We start from the raw sequence: 24,186 nt of genomic DNA, 5'->3' as shown, positions 1-24,186 counted from the left end.
CTATAATCCCAGCAGATTTCTGCCAGTCCTTAGACTGTAAAAAAGAATAAAGTTCTTACAAATCTAAACATCCTCCAGCACTCTCAAAACATGCGGAGCTGTTCATCTCTAACCATGGAATTCATGCCGCAGTCTTCACATCATGGGGGTATACACAATTATGTCAATCTCCCTCAGAAAGAACTGGAGTCCTTTCAGGCATAGTTGATTTTAATAGATTATGTCATCATCTTACTTCTATCATTCATCTAGAAATCCCTGTGAAGTTTCAATCCAGGATTGCAAAGACAGCATTAATACAACATTGAGTTAGTGTGCTGAAGAAGTTCCAAACAACAAGTTACAGAAAGATTAACTTAGCGCCATTTTCTCTTTCTTTACTACCAAGGGAAAGGGCTTGGACAAGAGGAAATAGCCTCCAGTGGTGCTGGAAAGACCAGGACATTTCTCCAGGAAAGCCTTTCAGGTTTCTTCTCTGCCCATAGCCCTGTAACCTCACTGTGCCACAGGGAACATCCCAAGGAGACAGGGAAATGCACGGGATTTACGGAAAATGCAGACAGTGGGCATGCTCTGTGTCCCATACAATTCCCAAGGGCTGCCAAGGGACACGGGGCTGCAGTGACACGCTGTCACCATCCGCTCATACAAGCGGGGCTCGTGATGGTTCATTAACTGATCTCAGAGTGCACAAACAACACCAAGGGGATTTCAGTATTCATCAACAGAAATGTACCTTTCATAGAGTGCCCACAGCAAATGCCATAGAAGGATTAGAAAAGAGATAAAGGATAGAGAGAGAGAGAGAGAGGAGGCAGAATATTGCTACCAATAGAGAGACAAAATCCTCATGGTCTGGCTAATACATCCCTTTTGTCATGTGAGGAAGAATCTCAAAACACCTGGTTACCTCAAGGTTCTAGTATAGTCCATTCCTAAGGAGGCAACAGGTCTTGAAATCACTGAGGGGGAACAGATCCAATAAAGAAGAAGTCCATTGATCACTGAGGGGAAAAGAAGGTACAGCCAGTCTGTGTTCTCAGCAGTAGGTGAGAACCACTGTCTTCTTGGTCCAATGGCCACACCTGCAGACAAACATCTCACTTTTGGTCAGGTTGGCTCCCCCACACACCTCCCCCGTGTTAGGGGTTTCAGTCTCAGTCCTTGGCAGGGGGGAGCTTCTCCATAGAGAGATTTCATGTCACAGTCCTTGAGAGGGAGGCTTCTCCCATCTCAGTCTGTCTGTCACAGTGGTTGGAAAGCAGAGGATGGCTCTTCTGTGAGGGGAGGGACCACCAAAGGTTACCCCAGAAAAGTCCCACCAGGCCAAGAGGTGGGGAAATGCTCAAGCTATTGTCACCAAACAGGTGCCAGCGTATAGGGCGAGTCATCTCCTTGGCAGGCCCTGCCAGAAGCAGGCATTGTAGACACAGCTGTGAACAATCGCTTGGCAGGCCAGAACTCTGCTCAGGGCCTCAGGATTATTTGGCCTTCATCCACCACTGGCAGCCCACAATTCCCATCAGGGTCCTCAGGGTCCCCATGTCTGTCCTTGAGACGGTCGTGAGGCAAAGGGAGGGAACTCCAGACTGTCTCTAACACATGCTGTTATAAGTTTGGTCCTATTGGTTTTGGGGAAAGAATGGGGAGTTGTTTGTTGTGAGGAGAAAAGGTGTCCAGGACTTGGTGGGGACGGGAGGTGGACGAGGTGAGGAGTGATTGGGCCAGGGCACCAAGCAATCATTCGACGCCCTGAAGAAATGATTGGCCCAGAATGAACCTGGCTAAAGACCTATCAGAGCGCCTAAATTCCCCCAATCAGTGCACAGATCCAAACCCCACCAATCCTGGACCAAAGGGAGTTATAAAAGGGGGGGTTTTCGTTTGGGCACGGTTCTTTCTGGTTCGTGGGCAGTGGGATTAATTCACGCGGAAATAAACCCAACATGTTCACAGCACGTTGTTATTTTTTTTGAGCTGTTGTGAGGGGGTCCAAGCTTATCTTGGACCCTCCGTTCCTTCCGGCTTGTTTTTCAATAAACGAGAGCCTTTTTCATCTTTTTTTTTGAAATCTGGCCTCGTTCATTCATTACACTGTGCTGGAAATGGAGTATTGAGACACGTCTAAAAAGACACAGAGTCTCAAGAAAAAAGGGACATTTGATAAAATAACAGAGAATAATAACTATTTAGGGCTGTTTTAAAAAGAATGTGAATTATAGCTGAGTAATGAACTTGAACAGCACTTAATTGAAGAACAAGACACAATGCCTTTCTGCCTAATGCCTAAATCTGATATTTAAAAATCAGACAAGGCCCCATCTGGTCTTGTTTGGGCCTGAATGGTCAAAGCCAGCTCCCTTGGTTCCTCCTGGGGCCCTGGCCAGGCTTTGGGACGAACCCAAGAGGAGGATGAAACCAGATGTTCCTGCACTAGAAGTGCTGTCAGTTTGTTCATTCAGCACTGTCAGAGCTGGGCCCTCTCACAGCAAGGTTGGAGCCTCAGCTGTGGCTGGAGTCACCTGCAGGAATTCCCAGTGTCCAGGAGTGGCTCTGCAGCCCTTGGCTGGGACAGCTTCCCCCAGCTGCTGTGTGGATCTGGGGGATGGTAAAGGCTGAGGGGAACTGGTGTTGGATCTTTCTTAATCACTGCTGCAATCTTTGATCTTTGGTGGTGATGATTGAGTGCATTGCTGAGCTGCTCCTATTGTAATTATTTCCTAATGATTATGTGCTTTACTTTTGTAATTTTTGCAGATTTACCTTATAAAAATTAGATAGTTCCTTCAGTTGGTGTCTGTGTCTTTGATGCTGACCCTACCCACTGGCAAAACTGACCCTGTGGGCTCCACAGAACCAAGGGGCCCTTGTGACACTGCAGGGCCTCGTGTGACCAGGGGACCATGGTGACCCTGTGGGGCTTCATGGAACCAAGGGGCCATTGTGACCCTGGGGCCACATGGAACCACGGAGTGTATTCTGACACTGCGAGGGACTCATGGCGACAAGGGTCCATTGTTTTCCTCTTCCTGGCACTGCCCAGTTCAGCCTTTCCCTGCCCCTGCCCAAGCCCAGCAGAGCAGCAGAGTCAGGTCTGGCCCTGCAGCAGGAACTGCAGGCACTGGAGGTCAGGGACAGCCACTCTGGGTCTGGAATGCTCAGCAGATGCTCAGCTCGGGCAGCTCCTGCAGCCCCAGGGCCAGCCCCGCTGCCCAGCCCAGCAGCAGAGTTGGCCCCGGGGCTCCTCAGGCAGCTCCTGCTGGCCCAGGGACAGGGCAGCCTCTTGCCAGGGCTCCTCTGCACACCCACGGGCTCCTGCTCTGCTCCTGGCCCATGTCAGCTGCCCCCAGAGCCTTTCCCAGGGGAACACGTCTGTGCTGGCCCCAGCAGCCATTGCTGCAGCCCCTGCCCTGCTGCCCAGAGCCCCGAGCTGGGGCTGCTGCTCTGCAGAGCATGGGGGCTGTGCTGCCCGGGGCCCTGGGCTGCCTCTGCTGGGCTCTGCTGCTCAGCCTGGCACACAGAGGCAGCTGATGGTGCTCCCTGCACTCACCCCCTCCCACACAGGCTCTGCGGGGCCATGCAGGGGGCTCAGAGGTGCCTGCCTTGTGCCAGGGCTGCCAGAGGGGCTTGGGGCTGCCCTGGATCCTCCTGGGGGAGTTCCCTGAGGCTCAGAGCAGGCAGTGCCCAGACTCCTTTCCCTGGGCCTGCTGTGTCCCTGGGCTGCAGAGCTCTCCTGGCTCACAGCAGACATTCAGTCCTTGATCTCGGGGTGAGCCCAGCCTGGCCAGGCCTGTGCCCAGTGAGCTCCACTCCCTGCTGGTCCCTGGCACACCCTGTCCCTGCAGGTCCCCTGTGTTCTCCTGGCAGCTCCCAAGGCCCTCCAGACAAACCTTCCCCTGCCATCAGCCCTGGCACAAGCTGCAGAGCCCCAGGAAGGTTCAGCTCAGACCATTCAGCATCTGATGGGCACTGGCTACCAACAAGCAAAACCTGACCCAGACCTGAGTCCCGCAAAGGCCCCAGAGACCCTGATCTCATCCCACTGAGCCCTGGGAGAACAAGGAACATGAGGAGCCTCTTAGGAGTCCTGAGAGTGACTCTGGAGGGGAGCAAAGCCTCCCTGCCCTGCACTCAGGAGATGCCCTTTGCTGGTGGAGCTGCTGTGCTGGAGCCCAGCTGTGTCCCAGCAGTGCCCATGGCCTGTCCCTGCCTGAGGGCACAGCACAGACATGCAGCAGGACAGTGACCAAGCTGCCAGAGCACTCCGGCCTCGCACCCACAGCAGGGCTGGGAAGGGGAGTGTGGAGCTGGGAGGAGCAGATGTGGAAAGAGGCAGGGCCATTGTCCCTGGCTGTGCTGCTGTCCTGGGAGCCCCCTCCCTCCACCTCTGCTCACAGGCACTGCCCCTGCAGAGCCAGAGAAGGGCTGAGGAAATGCCTTGGGCACACAAGTCAGGGAAAACACTTATTTTTATTGAAATGGACTGGGAACAAGCCTCCTGAAATTCTTTGTGCTGCAAAACAAAAGTAGATGTTCATGTAAAAATGATGAGTAGTACTCCAGTAATTTATGAAAAATATTATAACACCAGAAAAATAATAAGAAAAAGGTCTGAATAAAGAAATGGACAAATAGGAAAAAAACAGTCAAGATTGTAAAGAGTTACCTTCTGAAGGTTCTGAGCAGAAAAAAAGAGAGTTTACTGCTTCTGAAAAGATAGAGTTATTATTTTCCTCTGGGCATCCTTGAGCTCCTGGTTCCTCAGGCTGTAGATGAGGGGGTTCAGGGCTGGAGACACCACCGCGTACAGAACTGACAGTACCAGATCCAGGGATGGAGAGGAGATGGAGGGGGGCTTAAGGTGAGCAAAGATAACCGTGCTGACAAACAGAGAGACCACAACCAGGTGAGGGAGGCAGGTGGAAAAGGCTTTGTGCTGTCCCTGCTCAGAGGGGATCCTCAGCACAGCCCTGAAGATCTGCACATAGGAGAAAACCATGAACACAAAACAGCCAAATACCAAACAAGCACTAACTGCACTGAGCCCCAGTTCCCTGAGGTAGGATTGTGAGCAGGAGAGCTTGAGGATCTGGGGGATTTCACAGAAGAACTGGCCCAGGGCATTGCCATGGCAAAGGGGCAGGGAAAATGTATTGGCTGTGTGCATGAGAGCATTGAGAAAGGCACTGGCCCAGGCAGCTGCTGCCATGTGGGCACAAGCTCTGCTGCCCAGGAGGGTCTCGTAGTGCAGGGCTTTGCAGATGGACACGTAGCACTCGTAGCACATGATGGTCAGGAGGGAAAACTCTGCAGCTAGGAAGAAATACAAAAAAAAGAGCTGTGCAGCACATCCTTTGTAGGAAATGGTGCTGGTGTCCCAGAGGGAATTGTGCATGGCTTTGGGGACAGTGGTGCAGATGGAGCCCAGGTCGCTGAGGGCCAGGTTGAGCAGGAAGAAGAACATGGGCGTGTGCAGGTGGTGGCCGCAGGCTACGGCGCTGATGATGAGGCTGTTGCCCAGGAGGGCAGCCAGGGAGATGCCCAGCAAGAGGCAGAAGTGCAGGAGCTGCAGCTGCCGCGTGTCTGCCAATGCCAGCAGGAGGAAGTGGCTGATGGAGCTGCTGTTGGACATTTGCTGTGGCTGCACATGGGGACCTGTTCATGGAGAAAGGACAGTGACAAGTCAGGAGAGGCTGCTTTGAGCCAAACCTGGGCCATTCCCTGCAGACTGTTCCAGCGGTACTCGCCCACCCTTGCTCCTGCTCTGGGAAAACCTTCACCCAGGTCCCTGCCTGAGCTCCAGTTGTGCTGGCTGAGTGTGCCAGGAGCAGCCAGGCCTGTGCATGGGGGCTCTCAAGGAGCCATCCCTGCCCTGCTGCCCTGGGTTTGTGGCAATGGGGCAGAGGGACAAGGCTGGATATTCAGGATTTGTCAGGGGAATCACTCCTAATGGAGAAAGAATTGGTACCATCTGCACTCACACTTCTAAAGAATGTCAGGAGTTGGGTTTTGGAATTGTTTTAGAACTTCATTCCTGGCTCTCTGAGGTCAGAAATCCCCAGCATTCCTTCTGCACTCAGAGTTTGCCACTGAGAGATGAGAGAGGCAAAGGATTCCCTGTGGCAGATGGAAGGTGAGGAGCTGGATGGGCTTGTTCCCAACTGCCCTGGCTTGGCACCTTTGGCTGCAATCAGAGCACAATCCCACTCCCGGGTCAGCCTGGGATTAACCACACCCTGCCCAGAGCAGAGGGATCCCTGAATGTCTCACCCTCTCTCAAGGTCTCTGGGCAAGGTTTCAGCACCCCCTTGTGCCAAGGACACTCACGGCTCTCTTGGCAAAGCCAGCAGCATTTCCCCAGCTGTGGCAGCTCTGCCCTTCCCCGTGGGACATTCAGGGAATGGCCAGAGGCTCTGGCACAGATTTGCACCCAGGAGGGCAGCTCAGAGCTTGGAAGGGCACAGCAAGGAGATCCCTGGCTGTGCCCATGATGGGATCTCAGGGAGGGGGCTCAGCTCATGCCCCTTTCCCATGGACTGCTTTGCCCACAGCCCCACAGGTCCCAGGGAAGCTTGGACACCCCATTCCCATGGACACCCCTGCCAGGCAGGAATGCCAAGGGCAGTGCCTGACTCAGCTGCTGCAAATGCCAGAGCCTCCCTGAGAGCAGCAGATAACAGTGACAATATCAGGGCAGGGCAGAAACAAGAGAAGATGCTGTGGTGCTGTGCCTGAGAGGGCAGGGCAGAGACAGCCGGGCACTCAGGACAGTGTTCCTGTGCCCAGCTGTGCCCGGCACCTCCCACACACCAACAGTGCCCTCCTGCCCCAGCACTGCTCTCTTCAGCCCCCTCTCCTTGCCTGAGCATCTTCCTGGGCCTGGACATTCCCTCCTGAGGGGAGCCTTGTCCCTGCCAGCGCTCACAGAGCCCATCCCACCCTGTGTGCCCTGGCCCCGGCCCTACAGAAACCTGCCTGTGTGCAGGGCCTTGGCTGGGGCAGGCTCTGTGTGCAGGTGGGCAAGGGCAGCTCAGGAGAGCCCTGCTGGGCCCTGCAGAGGTGATGCTGCTGCTGTCCAGGGCTGAGGAGTGGCTGAGGGTCCTTTGCGAGGCTCCCAGCAGAGAGACTGACCAGCCAAAATTACAGTTCTGGAGTCTCTGTAAATGTTCAAACATTCCTTTGGTGATCCTGTGTGTCCCTTTCAACTCAGAATGTTTTGTGATTCTGGGATTACAACTCCTGTTCTGCTACTCTCATCCCTCTGTTGTCTATAATCAAAAGAGAAAAAAAACCCACTTGCAACAGTGAAATAACATTTAAGTAAAAACTTACATTTATTGGAAGCTTCCAGGTGTCCCAGTGGGGATGGGGCACACACTGCCCCTGATTTCAACAATTTATTAACATTGATTAATTAGGATATTTAACAGGAACATCCAATAGGAGACTCAGTTGCCCCAGTTACACACCCCTGGATCAACCCATTGGAGTAGGTCCAAAGGTTTCTTTGCCTTCATGCTTTATTATAACTGTTCACATTCTGGTCAAAAACCAAAATGTTCTTCTTGTATGTCTTCTTCCTGATAATAAGACTACACAGTATTTCAGGACTGTATTTAGACAGTCCGCTTATTGTTCTAAAATCTAAGAGAAAAGTTAGGAAATGCACTAGAGTCAATTAAGGATTATAATTATAGAAGTATATAATAGTAGTTTAATAGAGTTAATTAAGAGTTCAAGAGATTTAAGTAAGGATTATAGTCTTATAACTATATAATGGAAATTTACAGAGCTAGGAATATATGAAAAAAATTATAAAATGAAAAAATCTTTTTGTCATTAACCCAACTTTCCCATCCTTCTCCAAGCAGGAAAAAGAAAACACTCTCAGAGAAAGCTCCTGATCTTTCCAGCAATGCCAGGCTTACCTTCTTTGGGCAGTGTCCTCCGGAGCTGTGCCCAGGCTGGTGTGGAGCTGGGAGCAGCCCTGCCCCACCCAGCCCCTCTCAGCAGCAGCACCTGCCCTGCTCAGGGTGGCTCCTTCCCCCCACAGCTTCTCCCCAGTGCTGGGAGCAGCTCCCCGGGCCGGCTGAGAGCTGTCCCTGGCAGGCAGCAGAGTCCCTGCCCCAGCACAGCGCCCTGGGCTGCAGGAGCCTGCTCTGCAGGACAGCCCTAGGCACCCCTGGCTGCTCTGCACAAGAGACAATCAGAGAATGTACTCACAGGGTCTGCAGGCATTGGGATGTTCCAGCTTTAGGAGATGGCTCCAGGAGCTGCAGCTGCATTGTCCTGCAGCCAGAGGTTCCTGTGCCAAGGGCTGGCAGTGGTTCTGCCCCAGGCACTTCTCAGCACCTTCCCAGCCCTGACTGATTGAAGCTCTCTGTGCCTCTGGGCTGTGCCCGGGCTGGCTGCAGGAAGTGCCCCAGCCCTGCTGGGCTGGCAGAAGAGCTGCTCATCAAGAGAAATGTGCTTTTGAACCTCTTCTTGCTTACCAGGAGCTGCCTCTGTGCCAGGAGCCCAGCCCAGCTCAGCAGCACAGACACAGCACAAGGACTTTAATGACCCTCTGGGGCTTTGTGCTCAGGCCCTGAACATCAGTCCCTGAGAGGCAGCTGAAGAAACCTCTCCAGAACTCCAAGGCAGAATCCAACTCCAAAGTTTCTTGGACTTTTAATGGGTCCCACTGAGGGACACAACTGAGAAAGTGTCCCCAGGCCCCAGGCAGAGCAGAGAACTGGAGGCAGTGATGACAGGTGGGGACAAAGAGAAGCCAAGTCTTGGTGGCCTGGGGCACAGCAGCAGGGTCTGTGCCAGCAAGGGCTGGGAGGAGACACCTTGTCCTGAGGCTCTGGGGCCTCCTGGCACAGCCCCAGCCAGGCTGGGCACTGTCAGCCCCTTGTCCTGCCCTCAGCATCCCCCCCTAGCCCACATCCCAGTGGCCTCAAGGATCTGCTGGAAGGAGTCCCTGGGGAGCCTTGCTCAGCAATGGCCCTGGGGGATCCTTCATGCTCCCAGGGACTGCAGGTTTTTCAAAGGACTTAGGCTTTTGCTTTTACCTTGACTTTCTGAGAGGCTTGTGCAATCATGGCCTCCAATTATCTGCTGTAATTAGTCCCTGGAGAGCCTTTGTCAGTAACAACACTCCATGGGGCTCATTAATGCTTCAGGGTACTTCAGTTATTTGAAGGTACTTGGTGTTTCCCTTTTGATACAGACTTTGGGAGAGGTTTGTGCAATCATGGTCCCAATTATCTGCTTTAATGAGTCCCTTGAGAGCTTTGCACTGACACCCAATTGGGCTCATTAATACTTTGAGATACTCAAGGTTTTTAAGGTACTTTGGATTTTCCTTTTCACACTGAGTCTCTGAGAAGTTTTTGTGGCATCCTGGCCTCCAATTCTTTCCTCCAAGGAGTCCATGATCAGCCTGTATTGGGGATAGACCTCAGTAGGACCTATTCATGCCTTGACAAACTTCGGGGTTTTCTTCTGACTTTGACTCCTGGACAGGTTTGTGCAATCTCCTCCCAGGCCCTGAGGTTCCAGGGCTCAGCTCCAAATGCACCATGGGGCTTGTTAGCATCAAGCAAGTCCTGACAAACCATGGCTCTTGATTTCCCTCTGCTCTAGTACTGTTCATCAGGAAGTTTTCCCGCTGGTGAAATATTTCAAAGATTTTCTAGGAAATATGTATTCCTATTTTCAAGGATGTCTTATATTATTTTTCTTATTACACAAGAGGTGATTGAAGCATTCTGTGACTGATATTGATCCAGGGACTCTCCTAAGGAGGTCTGGCCTGGTCAGAGAAGCTGTGCCTTGAGCTCTGACCCAGTGTCAACAGCCTTGCTCCACATTCCCCATTCCCATCCTGTCTCTCCTCACTCACTTAAGATCTGCTTTGCTTGGAGATCTGACTGCACACAGCCGAAGAGGGATATTGTCTTTCTAATTTTTTGAAGCAATCTAAATCTCTTGAGTTTCTCTATTGAAAACATAGACCCTCCTCAAGGCTGTGCCAAGCCCAAGCTGTCACCAAGGCCACTGCAGGCCTGCCCTGGGCCAGCTGTGAGGGTGGATCATCATCCCAACCTGCACTGGGCCATTGCAAGGGGCTGTTGCCATGGACACTGCACTGACCCCACTGCTGGGTTTGGGTACCATGGCAACCATCACCAGTTCAGGTTTCCTTGGAAACCACCCCAAGTTGCCATTTCTGCAGCCAGGTTCCATGGTCACTTGCCTGCAGAGCTGTTGCTGTCCTCGGCTGCCATGGCAGCCCTCAGGACAAAGCGGTGCTGGGGCTGTTCCAGGGACAATTGCAGTGACACTCGTTGGTGCCACCAGGTGCCATGGCAACAGCCAGAGGGACCCGTTCCTTAGTTTGGGCCGTGGCAACCAAGGCCTGGACCTGTTGGGATGGTTGGTGGCCATGGAGTCCTGCCCCGGGCCCCTTGCTCAGGGCTGGTGTCACTGCCCAGAGCCAGAAGGGATCCCTTGCTGGGGGCTTGTGCCATGGCCACCTGCCCTGTGCCGCGCTGGCCGCTCAGGCACCAGGAACCAGCAGCAAACGGCACTGCCAGGGCCAAAGGCCAGGTCAGCCAGACAGAAAGGGGCAGTGCTGGCACTGTTTCCATGGAAGCCCTCACTGGGGGTGACACCTGGGTCACCTGTCCTGGCAGTTGCCATGGAAACCTGGCTCATTGGAAATACAGCCGTTGGCAAAGGTTTTAGTGGGGCCTGTCACAATAGGACAAATGGGGGTGGTTTTAAACTAAAGGAAGGGAGGATCAGATAAGAAGAGATAAGGAGGAAATTTTTGGTGATGATGTTGCTGATACACCAGGACAGGTTCCCAGGGAAGCGTCAATGCTCCATCCCTGGAAACATTCAAGTCCAGCTGGGACAGGGCTTTGAACAACCTGATCTGGTGAAAGACGTCCCTGCTCATGGCGAGGTTTAGATGAGATGAGCACTGCAGAGCTCTTCCCATCCAAACCATTCCAGGACTGCATGGGGAGAAGGGGCTGCTCCGTGGACTCCATCCACTCCCTTGATGCCTCATTGTCTCTGCTGCACCCCACATCCAAGAGCCAAACCCAGCCCCTTCTCTGCCTTTCCTGCCCCCTGCCCCAGGGGCTGGCAGAGCCAGGCTGGCACAGGTGACCTTTAGGCTTTGCAGGGCTCAGGCACAAGGGCTGTGACAGAGTCAGGGCTGAGGTCACACTCTGAGGGCTGGGTCAGAGCCCAGGGAGAAATGAGCCCTGGGGCAGCAGCTCTGCAGTGCTGGCCACCAGGCCAGGCTGCCAAGGGAGGCTTCTGGCCATGCCCTGCAAGCAGCTGCTGCTGCCAAGGTGCCTTTGGTGCCTCAGGCTCTGCCTGGCCCAGCTCCCAGCACGGCACTCTGCCCTTGTGCCCGAGCCCTTCCCTGTGCTGGGGCTGGCCTGGGGCTTTTCCTGCAGCGGGACCTGCCCTGCTCCTGGCACAGGAAAGGCAGTTCCTGCTGGAGCAGGAGGCTCTGCCTGCCATGGGCTCCAACAACTCCAGCAAGGCCCTGTTTACAAAGCCCCCAGTGGGAAATGAAGGAGGGGGGTCATGCTGCTTTTCGGGTGAATAATGCTGAAACCAGCCTGACTGCTCCATTCCAAAGTTCCACATCCTCAGAGGGAGCTGAAGCTGTGGCAGAGCTGAAAAAATCCCCAAAGAAAGGAACAACCAAGGGACAGCACTGAGAGCTTCTGCAGAGCTGGTGAGCTGGCCCAGCCTGGGCACTCTGACTGACAGGGCAGCACTTCAGACTAGAAAAGCCCTGTCCCAAATCTTAACAGCAGCATCTCCTGACATTTCCCTTCTTGGGGGGTGTGGAGATTCTTCCCTGCAGTGGGGACACCACTCAAGGTCACTGCTGCAGAGGGATTTGCCCCTGGTCATTGGTCTGGGGGAGTGACATCAATCTCTGCTTAATTACTGGTTTTGTTTTAATACAGTTGCTTTGAAATCACTTCTGAGTGCTCTATATAAGATAATATGTTATAATATGTTACAGCTCTTATATCTTGGAGTAAATATTTCTGATTAAGATAATTTTGTTTCATCATTACCATAAGAGATATTTATATAAATATCTCTGGTTTGCTATCCTTAATCCTGTGGGAAAAATTCTATAAAGGTTTAATTCCAGCTTGAAAATTCTTTCCACATGAACGCTTGAAAAGTCTGGGGATGGGACTGGACAGATGCTCCAAGGCTCCTCTCGCAGAAGGAGTTTAGAAAGCCTGGAGGTCCTTGGGGGTGTTTGGGTGTGGATATGACAGTCTGGTCAAGACAGAGAAAGCTAAATAAGCTTTCCCATGCATTGGTCTGGGAACTGTTAGGGAGCTGGAGAGAAAGAATTGTAAACAAGTGGTTTACTGAAGGATGTTATCTTAATTAGCCAGACATATGAAATGTATTGATTAAATGACCAATGAGGTCCACCTGTAGCAAACCAAGGTATAAAATAATAGGCTTGAATAAATGGGTGGCTTTTGGCCCTTAGCCTTCTCATCTGAGTCTGTGTCATCTCTGACTCAACAGTGACATTTGGGGATTTATGTGGGCTATTCTTCGCCTTGTGACCCAACAGGAGCTTCTCTAATAAACTTTGCCTGAAGCTGCCACTGTGCCCATGACAGGAACCCCTGTGAGTGTCCAGGACATCCCAGTTCTTTGGCAGCCTGGGGACTCCTGCGATATCACCGTGGAGCCCCTGTGAGTTCCTGTGACAGATCGGTGCCTTTGCAGCCCAAGGTCCCCTGGGGTGTCACCATGGAATGGCTGTGACTACCTCTGAGCACAGGGCTCTTTACCATCCCCAGAAACCCCTGGGAGGTGTCCGTGGAGCCCCTGTGTCTGCCTGTGACATTCCAGCTCTTGAACAGCCTGGAGTCTCCTGGAATGTCCCCATGGGACCCTCTGAGGGCCTGTGACAAATCTGATCCTTAGCAGGCAACCATCCCCAGCCTCCTGCTGCTATGGTCAGTTTCCATGGCAACCATCCCCAGCCTCCTGCTGCTATGGTCAGTTTCCATGGCAACCATCCCCAGCCTTCTGCTGCTATGGTCAGTTTCCATGGCAACCATCCCCAGCCCCCTGTTGCTATGGTCAGTTTCCATGGCAACCATCCCCAGCCCCTGTTGCCATGCTCAGTCCCTTGGCAGCTCCATGCAGACCCCAGGCCAGGGGTGGGTGCCATGGACACCAGCTCAGGCCTGCAGCCAGAGCCCGTTGCCATGGCAACCATTGGCAGCCCCATCCCCAGGGTCACGGGATCCCAGATCCACAGAATTGGCTGAGCTGGGAGGGACCCATCAGGATCCTGGAGTCCAACTGCTGGCCCTGCACAGGACACCCCAACAATGCCAGCCTGGGCCTGGCAGCGCTGGCCAAACGCTGCTGGAGCTCAGAGAGCCCTGGAGCTGGGAGCCTTCCCTGGGGAGCCTGGGCACTGCCCCAGCAGCCTCTGGGCAAAAACCTTTTCCTGAGATCCAACCTGAGCCTGCCCCGACTCAGCTGCAGCCGTTCCCTCCAGTCCTGTCCCTGGGCACCAGAGGGAAGAGGGTCCCACAGCCCCAGCCAGGGACCCGCTCCCAAGGCTGCTGCCATGGCCACCAGGGTTGGGACCAGCTGGGATGCTCGGTTTCCATGGGCCGGGCTTTAGGAATGGGATTCCCCAATATCCTGTTCTCGATAAAACCGCACTGCCGCTCACTGCCCTCCCACCTCCCAAGGAAAGCACAAAAGGTGAAGATCCCAGGCTGGGATAAGAACAATTTACTGGGAACAGCAATGACATAAGGAATAAACAGGAAAAAAAGCAATATTGATAACAGAAGGGATAAGAAAAACTATTTACAGGGAAAACTACAACATCACCACTGAGTGGCTCTTCCTGGCCAGGTATTTCCTCCTGCCTGGAAAGGACACCTTTCTCCTCAGGGAGAGAGTCCCTTTCCTGCCCCTGGCAATGACCTGAGGTGGGAGTGAGTGTAATGACAGGGCTCTGGCCAGACCCTCTTGTTCTTCAATCCCACATCAGGTCACCAGCAGGGGCAGGAAAAGTGACAAATGTCTTCCCACCATGGATCACAGGGAACATGGATCAGCAGGTCTCTTCCCAATGCGGGTCCTCCAATGGGGGATGAAGCTGGAGCAGCACACGAGGCTCTTCCCACACTCAGGGCACTTGCAGGACTTCCCTTACTGGTAATTCTGTTGGTGTTTGGTCAAGTTAGAGCTGTGGGTAAAGATCTTCCCACACTGGGGACACTCGTAGAGCCTCTCCTCGCTGTGGATGCACCGGTGCCTGGCGAAGTTTGACTTGCAGTTGAAGCCCTTCCTGCAGTCTGGGCAGCGGAAGGGCCTCTCCTCTGTGTGAATCCATTGATGCTGGAGGAGACTGGAGCTGGTCTGAAACCTCTTCTGACACTCGGGACAGTCCTAGGGCCTCTCCCCGGTATGGATGCGTTAGTGAGTGATGAGCTCAGAGCTGCACCTGAAGCCTTTCCCACACTCCCCACACTCGTAGGGCCGTTCCCCAGTGTGGGTTCTCTGGTGCACGATCAGGCTGGTGATCCACCAGAAGCTCTTCCCACACTCCAAGCACCTGTGAGGCTTCTCCCCATCAGGAACCTGCTCATGGACCACCAGCTCCAAGCTCTGGCTGAAGCTCTGTCCACGTTCCTGGCACAGGGTGGATCTTTACTCCTCAGAGCAACCTGGGCTGCGTTTGCAGCCCCTCCTTGTGCAGGATCTCCAGGGCTTTTCCTCCCTGTTGGGTTCCTGCGCTGTGGAGCCACTCAAAACGGCCTCTGCCACGAGGTTCTGCCGCGGGGATTTGTCCTCCCTGCTCTCCAGGCTCAGCTTCGGCTCTGGGGGAGGAAGGACAAGGACAGGATGGCATTTGCCACCGGCCACAGGCAAGGGCAAGGAGATGCCCCCAGGCTGCCCTGCAGCTGGGGGCTGTGCTGGGCTGGGAGATGGAGCAGGAGAGAGGGGAAAGGGGCACTGACTTCCTCCTCACCTGCTTGCATGTTCTGGGGCATTTTCCTCACAGCCTCAATGGGGGTTGGCAATGGAAATCCTGGTTTGAGGAAAACAAAGGATGAGCACATTGAGTTTGAAGGTCCCTCTGCCCAAGTGCATCTCTACAAGTCACCGGCCATCGGGGCTCCAGAAAAAACTCCCAAAGACCACGAGTCAGCCTGGAAAAAGCCTCCCAGGAGTTCCCTGTCCCTGCTCCCACCCCTCTGCTGTTTAGGGTTCCCCCCTGTCCCATCTGCGGGGGTCACGCTTGCATTGGGGGTCCCCCTTCTCCTCGGTGCCCGTCCTCCCCAGCCTGCTGGCAGTCCCAGCAATCCCAAAAGCTGCCCCCTTTTCGCTCCCCATTCAGGGATGCCGGGGCTTTTCGGGCTCCCTTTTGGGCTCCCTTCTCCCCTCATGCTCTGCTCCGGGCTGCAGGGGCTCCAAGGAGTCCCCCCTGCCCCTCTCCAGCCTCTGCAGGCTCCCGCCCATGGTGGCGCTCCCCCCTCTCTGGGCTCCCCACTTTGGGCTCCTGGGGGACACAGGGCTCTGCTCCTCCAGGCTGCCTCTGCCGCCAGCCGCCACCGCCACCCCCCGATGTCCCCCCGAGGGGCCTTTTCCGCTCAGCCTCGCACTTCTTCATTCTCCAAACATCCCCCCAGAAAACCCAGCTGGGAGGAACTGGGAGTGACGGGGAACATGCTGTTGGTTACTGGAAAAAACTGCGCTTATCCTGGGATCAACTGGGATCACGCTGGAGGTGACTGGGATCATCCTGGCAGTGAGTGCCACTGCACTGAGGCTGACTGGGAGTGCTTGGCAGCAAATGGGATCATACTGGGGAATAATGGGAGGGACTGGCACCATGTTGGAGGGAACTGGGATACACTGCGAGATATCAGGAGTGACTGGAACCAAAGGGAGGGTGAAGGAGAGCAACTGGAACCATGTGGAGCACAACTGGTTCATACTGGCAGGGACTGGGAGCACACTGGGCTCATCTCTGGATCATACTGGGAGGGACCGGACTAATACTGGGAGAATCTGAGAGCGACTGGGAGCACACCCTGCACATCATCCCCCATACTTGGCCTGACTGGGAGCAACTGGGATTATACTGGGACCACACTGGGAGTGCTGGCATGTGACTGGGATCCAACTGGAGCTTACTGGGATCATATTGGGATTGAAAGGGAGTGACTGGGATCACACTTTGGGCTACTGGGAGCACCTGAGAGAAACTGGGATCATGCTGCAAGCAAACTGGAGGAACTGGGCAGGACTGGATGCATGCTGGAGGCAGCTGGGATGTTCTGGGCATGACTGGGGGATCACACTGGGAGAACTGACACCTTCCTGGGGCCCCTGGCAGCGCCTGGAAATGACTGCAGACATGCTGGGACAAGGTGGGAAATGTTGGGGGGTTTTGTGGATTTTGGGGGGTTTGTATTTTGGGGGTTTAATTGGCGCTTTGGGGTGTGTTTTTCTGGGGGTGTTTGGGGGTTTATTGAAAATTTTGGTTGTTTTTTTTTTTTTTTTGTATTTTGGGAAGTTTTACTGGGATTTTGTTGGGGGTTTTTGCAATTCTCATAAATTCTGGGGGTTTTATTGGGATTTTTAGGAGATTTTGAGGTATTTATTGGAATTGTGGAGGCATTTAATGTGATTTATTTGGGATGTGGGTTTTTTGGCAATTTGGGTTTTTTGGGAGTTTTGGTGGGATTTTGTGAGGTTTCTTGGTTGTTGCTCTGATTTCTTTGGGTCTTGGGGGAGATTTTGCAAGATTTTTTAGGGGACATTTTTGGGGGATTTGTGGGGTTTCATCAGGATTTTGGGGGTTATTGGGATTTCAAAAGATTTCATGGTCTTTTATTGGGATTCTAGGGTGTTCTAATGGGACTTTGCGATATTTATTTCGGATTTCATGAGTTTTATTGGGACTTTTGGGGCTTTTAAGGAGATTAAGGAGATTTTGATGCCTCTCAGCCCTTCCACAAACCCTGGGACAACCCCAAAGGTCCCAGACGCCCAAATCCCCCACAAATTCCACTAAAAATCCCAAATTCCTCAAGAAATTACAAGAAGATCCTCCAAAACCCCAGAGAATCCCACAAAATCCCAGTGAAACCCACCAAAACTTAAAAAAACTCCCCAAAATTTCACTAAACCCCCTCAAAAATCAACTCCCCCAACCCCAATAAAATCCCCCAAAATCCAAAACTCCCCAAATCCACAAAACCCCCAAAATCGCATAACCCCCCGAAACACAATAATTCTCTCTGAAACCCCACTAATACCCCCTCAACTTCCATCAAAACCCTCCAAAGCTCTAAAAAAAGCCCTCCCAAAATCCCCAAAAACCCTCCCAAAATTGCCCCCCAAAATCCCCCCAGACTCTCTGGGGCCGTCCTGGGTCAGGGGCACCGGCCGGTGGAACAGGAGCCACCTCAGGGGCCCTCGGAGCTCTGTGGGGAGGGGACACCATGGGAGACCCCCAAACACGGGAGTGGGGGGGGGGCTGGGAACCCCCAGGAACCCCAAATCTCCCCCGGGAACCCCAAATCCCCCTGAAAAGCGCCCAAGGTTGGCCCAGGACCACCCTGGAACCCCAAAGTCCCCCAACACCCCCAGGACCCCCCTCGAGACCCCTCTCAGGACCCCTCCCCACCCCCAGATCCCCCCACAGTGCCCCAGGACCCCTCCCCAGACCCCTCCCTGACACCTCACGATCCCCCAGCCAAGACCCCTCCCCAGACCCCGCCCCACACCCCCGGAACCCTCCCCAAAGCCCCCCCGGACCCTCCCACGCCCCCCCGATCCCCTCTCAGCCCCTCCCGGCCCTGTCCCGGCCGCCTCAGCAGCTCCCGGAGCGCTCCGGCCGCTCCCAGCGCCGCCCCCGCTCTCTGCAGCGCCCGGCACCGGCACCGCCGCTGCGGCTCGCCTCTGATTGGCTGCAGCGCCGCGGGGAGGCGGGCGCTGCTGAGGGGAGCCGCGCCCTCATTGGCTGGTTCGGGGCGGGGCGCGCCGCTATTGGCTGGGGAGCCCGTGCACGCGGCGGAGGCAGGAGATTCAGAGGCGAGCGCGGCTGAGGAGGGCGCTGAGGGGAAACTGGGGGGGTTTGGGGCGGTCTGAGGAGAAATTGGGGATTTTGGGGAGATTGACGGGAAATAGGGGGGTGTGCGGTGGGTTTGGGGGGCGTGAGGGGGTCAGAGGGGGCTTTGGTGGGTCTGAGGGGGCTTTAGGGATCTTTGGGGGCAGCTTGAGAAGGTCTGGAGTGTTCTCAGGTGGGTTTAGGGGGATTTGAGGGGAATTGGGAGGGTCTGAGGGGATTTTGGGGGATTCTGAGAGGAGCTGGGGGGCTCTGGGGGGTTCTGAGGTGCATCTGGGGGGCTTTAGCGGAGTGTGAGGGGATTTCCCAGGGTTTGGGGGGGATTGAGGGGTCTGAGGGGGATTTGGGGCAGTCTGATGGATTTGAGGGGGGTCTCAGGTGGGTCTGGGGTCAATTTTGTGGGGAACTGGGGGGTCTGAGGGTCCCGGGAAGGTTTTGGGGGTCCAGGGTGATCCTGGGCCAAACTTGGGGGGGTTTGGGGCCCCCGGAGGGGTCCCGGGGGAGATTTGGGGGTCCCGGGGGTCCCAGGCCCCCCCTGAACCGGGGTCTGGGGGTTTCGGGGCGAGGGGGCACAACAGGGGTTCCACCCCCCCCTCCCGTTTCTGGGGGTCTCCCATGGTGCCCCCTCCCCACAGAGCTCCGAGGGCCCCTGAGGTGGCTCCTGTTCCACCGGCCGGTGCCCCTGACCCAGGACGGCCCCAGAGAGTCTGGGGGGATTTTGGGGGGCTTTTTTTATGACTTTGGAGCAATTTTGATGAATTTTAGGAGGGTTTTTGGGGATTATCTTGGGGTTTCTTTTGGGCTTTATTGGGTATTTGATGGAAGTTTAGGGGGAATTATAGAGGTTTTGGAGAGACTTATTGGCTTTCGGGGGGTTACGGGATTTTGGGAGTTTTGTGGATTTGGGGAGTTTTGGATTTTGGGGGATTTTATTGGGGTTGGGGGAGTTGATTTTTGAGGGGGTTTAGTGAAATTTTGGGGAGTTTTTATGAGTTTTGGTGGGTTTCACTGGGATTTTGTGGGATTCTCTGGGGTTTTGGAGGATCTTCTTGTAATTTCTTGAGGAATTTGGGATTTTTAGTGGAATTTGTGGGGGATTTGGGGGTCTGGGGTCTTTGGGGTTGTCCCAGGGTTTGCGGAAGGGCTGAGAGGCATCAAAATCTCCTTAAAAGCCCCAAAAGTCCCAATAAAACTCATGAAATCCGAAATAAATATCGCAAAGTCCCATTAGAACACCCTAGAATCCCAATAAAAGACCATGAAATCTTTTGAAATCCCAATAACCCCCAAAATCCTGATGAAACCCCACAAATCCCCCAAAAATGTCCCCTAAAAAATCTTGCAAAATCTCCCCCAAGACCCAAAGAAATCAGAGCAACAACCAAGAAACCTCACAAAACTCCTCTAAATCCCACCAAAACTCCCAAAAAACCCAAATTGCCAAAAAACCCACATCCCAAATAAATCACATTAAATGCCTCCACAATTCCAATAAATACCTCAAAATCTCCTAAAAATCCCAATAAAACCCCCAGAATTTATGAGAATTGCAAAAACCCCCAACAAAATCCCAGTAAAACCTCCCAAAATACAAAAAAAAAAAAAAAAAAAAAAAAAAAACCCAAAATTTTCAATAAACCCCCAAACACCCCCAGAAAAACACACCCCAAAGCGCCAATTAAACCCCCAAAATCCAAACCCCCCAAAATCCACAAAACTCCCCAACATTTCCCACCTTGTCCCAGCATGTCTGCAGTCATTCCCAGGCGCTGCCAGGGGCCCCAGGAAGGTGTCAGTTCTCCCAGTGTGATCCCCCAGTCATGCCCAGAACATCCCAGCTGCCTCCAGCATGCATCCAGTCCTGCCCAGTTCCTCCAGTTTGCTTGCAGCATGATCCCAGTTTCTCTCAGGTGCTCCCAGTAGCCCACAGTGTGATCCCAGTCACTCCCTTTCAATCCCAATATGATCCCAGTAAGCTCCAGTTGGATCCCAGTCACATGCCAGCCCTCCCAGTGTGGTCCCAGTATAACCCCAGTTGCTCCCAGTCAGGCCCAGTATGGGGGATGATGTGCAGGGTGTGCTCCCAGTCGCTCTCAGATTCTCCCAGTATTAGTCCAGTCCCTCCCAGTATGATCCAGAGATGAGCCCAGTGTGCTCCCAGTCCCTGCCAGTATGAACCAGTTGTGCTCCACATGGTTCCAGTTGCTCTCCTTCACCCTCCCTTTGGTTCCAGTCACTCCCAGTATCTCCCAGTGTATGCCAGTTCCCTCCAGCATGTTCCCAGTCCCTCCCATTATTCCCCAGTATGATCCCATTTGCTGCCAAGCACTCCCAGTCAGCCTCAGTGCAGTGGCACTCAGTGCCAGGATGATCCCAGTCACCTCCAGCGTGATCCCAGTTGATCCCAGTAGAAGCGCAGTTTTTTCCACTGACCACCAGCATGTTCCCAGTCACTCCCAGTTCCTCCCAGTTGGGTTTTTTGGGGGATGTTTGGAGAATGAAGAAGTGCGAGGCTGAGCGGAAAAGGCCCCTCGGGGGGACATCGGGGGGTGGCGGTGGCGGCTGGCGGCAGAGGCAGCCTGGAGGAGCAGAGCCCTGTGTCCCCCAGGAGCCCAAAGTGGGGAGCCCAGAGAGGGGGGAGCGCCACCATGGGCGGGAGCCTGCAGAGGCTGGAGAGGGGCAGGGGGGACTCCTTGGAGCCCCTGCAGCCCGGAGCAGAGAATGAGGGGAGAAGGGAGCCCAAAAGGGAGCCCAAAAAGCCCCGGCATCCCTGAATGGGCAGAGCGAAGAGGGGGCAGCTTTTGGGATTGCTGGGACTGCCAGCAGGCTGGGGAGGGCGGGCACCGAGGAGAAGGGGGACCCCAATGCAAGCGTGACCCCAGCAGCTGGGTACAGGGGGAACCCTGAACAGCAGAGGGGAGGGAGCAGGGACGGGGAATTCCTGGGAGGCTTTTTCAGGGCTGAATCTTGGTGTTTGGGATGTTTTTCTGGAGCCCCGATGGGCGGTGACTTGTAGAGATGCACTTGGGCAGAGGGACCTTCAAACTCAATGTGCTCATCCTTTGTTTTCCTCAAACCAGGATTTCCATTGCCAACCCCCATTGAGGCTGTGAGGAAAATGCCCCAGAACATGCAAGCAGGTGAGGAGGAAGTCAGTGCCCCTTTCCCCTCTCTCCTGCTCCATCTCCCAGCCCAGCAGGGCCCCGGCTGCAGGACAGCCTGGGGGCATCTCCTTGCCCTTGCCTGTGGCCCGGAGGCAAATGCCATCCTGTCCTTGTCCTTCCTCCCCCAGAGCAGGAGCTGAGCATGGAGAGCAGGGAGGACAAATCCCCGCGGCAGAACCTCGTGGCAGAGGCCGTTTTGAGCGGCTCCATGGCGCAGGAACCCAACGGGGAGGAAAAGCCCTGGAGATGCCGCACGAGGAGGGGCTGCAAACACAGCCCAGGTTGCTCTGAGGAGTAAAGATCCACCCTGGGCCAGGAAGGTGGACAGAGCTTCAGCCAGAGCTTGGAGCTGGTGGTCCATGAGCAGGTTCCTGATGGGGAGAAGCCTCACAGGTGCTTGGAGTGTGGGAAGAGCTTCTGGTGGATCACCAGCCTGATCGTGCACCAGAGAACCCACACTGGGGAACGGCCCTACGAGTGTGGGGAGTGTGGGAAAGGCTTCAGGTGCAGCTCTGAGCTCATCACTCACTAACGCATCCATACCGGGGAGAGGCCCTATGACTGTCCCGAGTGTCAGAAGAGGTTTCAGACCAGCTCCAGTCTCCTCCAGCATCAATGGATTCACACAGAGGAGAGGCCCTTCCGCTGCCCAGACTGCAGGAAGGGCTTCAACTGCAAGTCAAACTTCGCCAGGCACCGGTGCATCCACAGCGGGGAGAGGCCCTACGAGTGTCCCCAGTGTGGGAAGAGCTTTACCCACAGCTCTAACTTGACCAAACACCAACAGAGTCACCAGTAAGGGAAGTCCTGCAAGTGCCCTGAGTGTGGGAAGAGCCTCGTGTGCTGCTCCAGCTTCATCCCCCATTGGAGAACCCGCATTGGGAAGAGACCTGCTGATCCATGTTCCCTGTGATCCATGGTGGGAAGACACTTGCCACTTTTCCTGCCCCTGCTAGTGACCTGATGTAGGATTGAAGAACAAGAGGGTCTGGCCAGAGCCGTGTCATTACATTCACTCCCACCTCAGGTCATTGCCAGGGGCAGGAAAGGGACTCTCTCTCTCTCCCTGAGGAGAAAGGTGTCCTTTCCAGGCAGGAGGAAATACGTGGCCAGGAAGAGCCACTCAGTGGTGATGTTGTAGTTTTCCCTGTAAATAGTTTTTCTTATCCCTTCTGTTATCAATATTGCTTTTGTTCCTCTTTATTCCTTATTTCATTGCTGTTCCCAGTAAATTGTTCTTATCCCAGCCTGGGATCTTTGCCTTTTGTTCTTTCCATGGGAGGCGGGAGGGCAGCGAGCGGCAGCGCGGTTTTAGCGGGAGCAGGAAATTGGAGAATCCCATTTCTGAACCCCGGCCCATGGAAACCGAGCATCTCAGCTGGTCCCAGCCTGGTGGCCATGGCAACAGCCTTGGGAGCGGGTCCCTGGCTGGGGCTGTGGGAACCTCTTCCCTCTGGTGCCCAGGGACAGGACTGGAGGGAACGGCTGCAGCTGAGTCGGGGCAGGCTCAGGCTGGATCTCAGGAAAAGGTTTTTGCCCAGAGGCTGCTGGGGCAGTGCCCAGGCTCCCCAGGGAAGGCTCCCAGCTCCAGGGCTCTCTGAGCTCCAGCAGCGTTTGGCCAGCGCTGCCAGGCCCAGGCTGGCATTGTTGGGGTGTCCTGTGCAGGGCCAGCAGTTGGACTCCAGGATCCTGATGGGTCCCTCCCAGCTCAGCCAATTCTGTGGATCTGGGATCCCATCACCCTGGGGATGGGGCTGCCAATGGTTGCCATGGCAACAGGCTCTGGCTGCAGGCCTGAGCTGGTGTCCATGGCAACCACCCCTGGCCTGGGGTGTGCATGGAGCTGCCGAGGGACTGAGCATGGCAACAGGGGGCTGGGGGTGGTTGCCATGGAAACTGACCATAGCAACAGGGGGCTGGGGATGGTTGCCATGGAAACTGACCATAGCAGCAGGGGACTGGGGATGTGTGCCATGGAAACTGACCATAGCAGCAGGGGGCTGGTGATGGTTGCCTGCTAAGGATCAGATTTGTCACAGGCCCTCAGAGGGTCCCATGGGGACATTCCAGGAGACTCCAGGCTGTTCAAGAGCTGGAATGTCACAGGCAGAGACAAGGGCTCCATGGACACCTCCCAGGGGTTTCTGGGGATGGTAAAGAGCCCTGTGCTCAGAGGCAGTCACAGCCATTCCATGGTGACATCCCAGGGGACCTTGGGCTGCAAAGGCACCCATCTGTCACAGGCACTGACGGGGGCTCCACGGTGACATCCCAGAAGTCCCCAGGCTGCCAAAGAACCGGGATGTCCTGGACACTCACAGGGGTTCTTGTCATGGGCACAGTGGCAGCTTCAGGCAAAGTTTATTAGAGAAGCTCCTGTTGGGTCACAAGGCGAAGAATAGCCCACATAAATCCCCAAATGTCACTGTTGAGTCAGAGATGACACAGACTCAGATGAGAAGGCTAAGGGCCAAAAGCCACCCATTTGTTCAAGCCTATTCTTTTATACCTTGGCTTGCTACAGGTGGACTTCTTTGGTCATTTAATCAACACATTTCACATGACTGGCTAATTAAGATAAAACCCTTCAGTAAACCACTTGTTTACAATTCTTTCTCTCCAGCTCCCTAACAGTTCCCAGACCAATGCATGGGAAAGCTTATTTAGCTTTCTCTGTCTTGACCAGACTGTCATACCCACACCCAAACACCCCCAAGGACCTCCAGGCTTTCTAAACTCCTTCTGAGAGAGGAGCCTTGGAGCATCTGTCCAGTCCCATCCCCAGACTTTTCAAGCATTCATGTGGAAAGAATTTTCAAGCTGGAATTAAACCTTTATAGAATTTGTCCCACA

General features: G+C 54.4%; 2 long non-coding RNA genes across 2 annotated transcripts; one reads left to right on the top strand and one right to left on the bottom strand.

Annotated features, from left to right (window-relative positions):
• Window positions 1–13,796: 13,796 nt before the first annotated feature.
• LOC135304029 (uncharacterized) lies at window positions 13,797–17,710 on the bottom strand. The gene is made up of 2 exons (XR_010365466.1): window positions 15,062–17,710; window positions 13,797–14,909 (listed from the first exon to the last, which is right to left on the bottom strand). It is a non-coding gene; the product is annotated as an uncharacterized LOC135304029 (long non-coding RNA).
• A 1,063-nt stretch (window positions 17,711–18,773) lies between these two features.
• Window positions 18,774–22,572, top strand: LOC135302284 (uncharacterized). The gene is made up of 3 exons (XR_010363987.1): window positions 18,774–20,079; window positions 21,250–21,309; window positions 21,462–22,572. It is a non-coding gene; the product is annotated as an uncharacterized LOC135302284 (long non-coding RNA).
• The last annotated feature ends 1,614 nt before the right edge of the window (window positions 22,573–24,186 follow it).

The sequence above is a fragment of the Passer domesticus genome, chromosome 6, assembly GCF_036417665.1.
Source record: "Passer domesticus isolate bPasDom1 chromosome 6, bPasDom1.hap1, whole genome shotgun sequence".
In the NCBI taxonomy this organism is placed as follows: domain Eukaryota; kingdom Metazoa; phylum Chordata; class Aves; order Passeriformes; family Passeridae; genus Passer; species Passer domesticus.
The sequence above is the reverse complement of the archived record's forward strand: the minus strand, read 5'-3'. Positions and strand labels throughout refer to the sequence as shown.